The sequence below is a fragment of the Pelobates fuscus genome, chromosome 6, assembly GCF_036172605.1.
Source record: "Pelobates fuscus isolate aPelFus1 chromosome 6, aPelFus1.pri, whole genome shotgun sequence".
In the NCBI taxonomy this organism is placed as follows: Eukaryota; Metazoa; Chordata; class Amphibia; order Anura; family Pelobatidae; genus Pelobates; species Pelobates fuscus.
In genome coordinates, this window is record NC_086322.1 from 142,685,258 (window position 1) to 142,691,110 (window position 5,853).

The window sequence follows — 5,853 nt, forward strand, 5'->3', positions numbered from 1 at the left end:
GTGGGGAAAAATTTACTAGCAGTAGTTTAGAAAAACTAAAATTATTTTTTTCTACAGGAGAGGGTGATACACCAAAATAATATTGGAAAAACATGTCTCTTTAATTCTGTAATAGGTTTCAGTTGTGCAATGACCCTCTTCCTCATTGGTGACTGTTTGTAGAAGATTACTGGAGGGAATCTAGGCATGAACACAAAAAATGGGTCTGGTTTAAAATCTTCCCTGTTTCAGCAGGTTTTTCCCATTACTACTCTCCTCTGCCCATGAGTGCAGGCATGCAATTGACCTCTCTATTCAGGGGCCATCATTGGCTGATGGCACCAGGGGGTGGGATTACAGTGCCCACAGGAGAGAGAACCAAGAGGTTCTTTGAAGTAGCATAAGTAGAGCACCAGCTCCTGGCCCCTGCCAAATGTAGGTGTATAATATTATCTTTTTCTCTCCTCCATTGCTCCAGTGACTGCCTGAGGGCTGATATAGGAAGGGAATTTACTCATATATATAAAGCCAGGGAATCCCATATCCATTGACTTAGGGAAAGGTCACTCGTTGGTGAAGAGAAACATGCTAGGTGAAAAACAATTGAAAGCATAAACAACTCTAAATAAAGGTTAAAACGATAAGAAGCAGCCATTTACCAACAGTAAAGCTTGCGGTGGAAATTGATGGGCATATATACGAAAGGCCCTTAGCTGGCCACCCTGCATTCACCTCTCAGGTTGAGTTTGTCACCGAGAAAGGGCGCGGAGAAATGCTTGTGTGAATTCTGCTGTCGCCGTAGAATCCAGACATCAGAGATGGGCAATATCTGTGTAATGATATTGATGTTACAACGTTTTGGAGTCCAGTAGCCAGATCAGCAATGTTTTCTGCCAGAGGTAGCCACTCGTTACGCAGGTGGTTGAGCCCCTGAGCCTTGAGTGGCCTTCTGGTCTTAAGCAGAGATGGGAGACTGGAACAGAGAGATGATAATCGTAGTGAGGATAGCCGAGGTCAGTGGGAAGGAGAAGCAGCAAAGTCAAAATGGTCCAAAATCAGCAACAGGTAGGAGAAACAGGAACAAGCTTGATTAGAGAGTACAGGAACCACAATAATCTGGCAAAGGTACAGAGACAGGAAGTGGCTTTTATAGGCAAAGAACCAGACACATGACCAGACACAGCTGAAGAGACTTGTCACTGATACCAATGCTGTAGAGTCAAGGTTACCAGGTACATTTGCAAAAGGCAGGCTGGTGTACTGGTAAGGAAGAGGTTTAGCAGCATGTAAACCAGGGTTCGAAACCCAGCAGAGTCAGTTCCTCACAATCTGCTATGATGGGTCTTGCCAGGTTCAGCTTATGTAGGTAGGTATCTAGCTCAAGATTAAAAAAAAAGAAGAAGAGTTACCTGCATAAATTTGAGATTTCTTTGCCTGAAGCTAAAGGAAGCAAGGTGAATTGTTAGTGTAGGACCCATCTAAGAAGTTTGGCTTGACGTGGCAGGTGGGCTTAAATCTAATGCCCATTGGAGTTACTAAATAACCACCTTTTATTTAAATATGCATAGGGATGTGGTAAGTGCACAGTGAACTTTGAGATTCTGAATTCTTCCCTTGGCACTAAAAATAGAGATGATTAAAAGGAAAAAAAAAGATGACTGATGGCTAGGTGACAATCACTAACTGTTGATTTTATTCACAGAACAAGTGAGAAGTGACCAATACTAGGGAAAGAAAGAGGATCAATAAAAAAAAATCTATACCCCTATATTATATATTTTTAAGGGACACTATAGTCACCAGAACAACTACAGCTTATTGAATTTGTTCTGGTGAGTAGAATCATTACCTTCAGGCTTTTTGCTGTAAACACTGTCTTTTCAGAGAAAATGCAGTGTTTACATTACAGCCTAGTGATAACTCCACTGACCACTCCATAGATGGCTGTTAGAGATCCTTCCTGGGTCATGGCTGTCTAAAATGCATCCAAACATTCAGTGTCTCCTCCCTCTGCATGCAGACATTGAACTTTCCTCATAGAGATTCATTGATTCAATTCATCTCTATGAGGAGATGCTGATTGGCCAGGGCTGTGTTTGAATCATGCTGGCTCTGCCCCTGATCTGCCTCCTTGTCCGTCTCAACCAATCCTATGGGAAAGCATTGTGATTGGATCAGGCTACCACTTCTGATGATGTCAGCAGACTGCTTGGGGGTTTTTTTTGAGGCAAACTGCATGCAGAGTTACAGCTTCAAGCTTGCATACAGTAAGATGTTGCTACATTTATGGAGGCATGAGGGGCCCAGGGAGGTTAGATGGTGGTTTTAACACTCATGGGTCATGAATACATGTTTGTGTTCCTGACCCTATAGTGTTCCTTTAATAAATATATAAAATATTGTGGTAAGTGCACAGTGAACTTTGAGATTCTGAATTCTTCCCTTGGCACTAAAAATAGAGATGATTAAAAGGAAAAAAAAAGATGACTGATGGCTAGGTGACAATCACTAACTGTTGATTTTATTCACAGAACAAGTGAGAAGTGACCAATACTAGGGAAAGAAAGAGGATCAATAAAAAAAAATCTATACCCCTATATTATATATTTTTAAGGGACACTATAGTCACCAGAACAACTACAGCTTATTGAATTTGTTCTGGTGAGTAGAATCATTACCTTCAGGCTTTTTGCTGTAAACACTGTCTTTTCAGAGAAAATGCAGTGTTTACATTACAGCCTAGTGATAACTCCACTGACCACTCCATAGATGGCTGTTAGAGATCCTTCCTGGGTCATGGCTGTCTAAAATGCATCCAAACATTCAGTGTCTCCTCCCTCTGCATGCAGACATTGAACTTTCCTCATAGAGATTCATTGATTCAATTCATCTCTATGAGGAGATGCTGATTGGCCAGGGCTGTGTTTGAATCATGCTGGCTCTGCCCCTGATCTGCCTCCTTGTCCGTCTCAACCAATCCTATGGGAAAGCATTGTGATTGGATCAGGCTACCACTTCTGATGATGTCAGCAGACTGCTTGGGGGTTTTTTTTGAGGCAAACTGCATGCAGAGTTACAGCTTCAAGCTTGCATACAGTAAGATGTTGCTACATTTATGGAGGCATGAGGGGCCCAGGGAGGTTAGATGGTGGTTTTAACACTCATGGGTCATGAATACATGTTTGTGTTCCTGACCCTATAGTGTTCCTTTAATAAATATATAAAATATTAATTTAATTTAGAAACATTTTTCTAGTACACTGATTGACCCATTTTCATGCCCTTTCAATTCATATGAATCATTTCCCAAATCATTTTTTTGTTACCGAAACTCTACTGAGCCAAATCGTCATTTGGACAAAATTCAGAACTTCCCCAAAAAAATTCTGCTTTTGAGAAAAAATATTAGAATTCTTTCGCTGTGCACAAGTCTAGTTTGTAGTTAATAAAATATGCTAGTCTGACAAATACTGCCTCCATCAGACAACACTTTGGGATCACAGCTGTCGGAAGTGGAGAAAATAAGCATGAAACTCAAGCCCCCCAAGAAACTCATATCAATAGTCCACGCCACAGAACACACTACAACACAACCTGACTCCCTCACTTTTAAAATAGGCATGGAAAAAAGACCTAGCAAGCAGCCTGACTGAATCACAATGGACAGATCCTGCAAACCCACAAACCATTGACAAAATCCATGTCCCATATAGAACTCTTCCGCAAAATCCTCTACCGTTGGTACCTAGTCCCCACACGCATCAAGCGCTCCTTTCCCCACATGCAGGACACATGCTGGAGGTGCCAACCATATAGGGTAACCATGATAGATATCTGGTGGGAGTGCCCCTCCTTTAGCAAATTATGGAAAACTGTGGCACACTTAGTAAAATAATGCCCGGGGGTGGACCTCCCTCTCCTGCCCGAAACGTTCCTCCTGCTGCTGTTCCTGAAAAACAAACCACGGTGGCAAATCTACCACCTCTACCACATAATTATTGCAGCACTGACAGCACTCAGTAGACTATGGAAAAGGCCCTCCCCACCGACGATAGACCAATGCATAACACTAGTGGACACCAATAAGCACTACGAAAGAATGGCACGGAGCACGCAAGCTCCAACCAAATATTAGAGAGTAGCGTGGGAAAACTGGGAAGCCCACACACACGCCACAACAACCTGCCTGCACCCAGGTCCTTCTGACCTTCCCCCTCACAGCCCCCCCGTCCCTACATGACAAAACATAGGTACACGCAGAATGAACAGGTGACACACAACCAGCCCAAGGCCTAGGACCAAGTACATCACCGCACACAACAGCCCTATGGGCCACAGAGCACAAGGCCTCTGACTTACTTCACAGTGCACTAGTACCACAGAATAAGGTAATCTACTCCAAAGCCCCTTAAAGATGTTCCGAGACACAAGGTGACATAACACTGTGTAATACCTATGATACCTATGCGGAGAAACAAACTGGTATGACAAAGCGACATAACACTGTGAAATACGATGCACAATACTACTGTAAACGAACCAAATGACCTAACGACACGAAAGGCCAATGTGAATTTCCAAGGTGCAATAATTCCGCGACAGGGCAATATGATATCACGTTGTGACATACCAGGCTGACAAACCACTGCGAAATGTAGAAAGGACAAGACAATGAGACATAACAATATGAATACTCTGTCACGGTGATTGGGCACTAAAACCGATGTAAAAAGATTGCTGTTATGTGAATAAGCCTGTGACTGCAACAAGAAATGTCATATTAACCTTACCTTGATATCTCCATCCCCTTCATTCTTCTGTACCCCAACAAAACAATAAAAATTGTCAAATTGAAAGAAAAAAAATATGCTAGTCTGTATGAGTAAACATGTTTTAATGTTCCATTTCACAATTAAGTTTTATATATCCCTTCACATGATGATGCTTCATAATAGCACTCTTTACATCTTCAAATTAGTCTCTTACGTTTGCTCATTTCTTCATAGCCTTGGCTTCAACTCGAAAACAGAATTCAGGCTTTCTTGGAAATAACACAAATGATCTCACATGAAAAAGTTCACATTTCAATAAATCTATAAATGCATATACAATAAGTATACATATGTTATGTCTCTTCCAGAATGCTTTGTTGTGGTCTGGAGGTGATTTGGTGAAATCTGAGTTTCTCGGTAGCACTATGGACAAGAAGCATTTCATGGAAAGATGCAGATGTGTAGAGAACTGTAGAAAGGTTGACCCTGCTAATGACAGACCATTGAGGCTAAGCAATCATTTCATTTTCGTATTACAGTAATCCTCATTTCAACCAGACAATTGTCAAGCATTTCAGCCTACATTCCAGATGATTTGCCATATTTCTGGGATTAAGTTGCATTTGGATTTATCATTGGATTTGCTATTCCTCCATATGATATGACATATTCGTTTGCTTTTCATGGGCCACTGAGTTGGGCCTCATGAAATTTGAATGGCAAATTCCATTAGTTACAGAGGAATTGAGTATCAAAAGAAATTACCCTCTGCCTTTCAACTAATCTTTTTAGTTTCCTGGCTACATTTACAGCATCTCCAATCTATTCCAACATAATTTCCTTAAAGTGACATTATTCGTCAGAGATCCCACCACTTAACATTGTATTGGAAAAAAGGTCATAAAAAAATCTAAATTTTATGTGTTACTGAACCAAATGTAGAGCCCCATAAAATCCAATGTGTTTGGCCAGGAGATATATATAGCGGCAAAGTTTATGTACAAATTATTTTTACTGTGCAGATCTATGTTTCACAATTAGACAACTGACCTGCTCATGAGATATTCAGAAAGCTTAACTGAAGCCTAATTTTCCAAAAGCA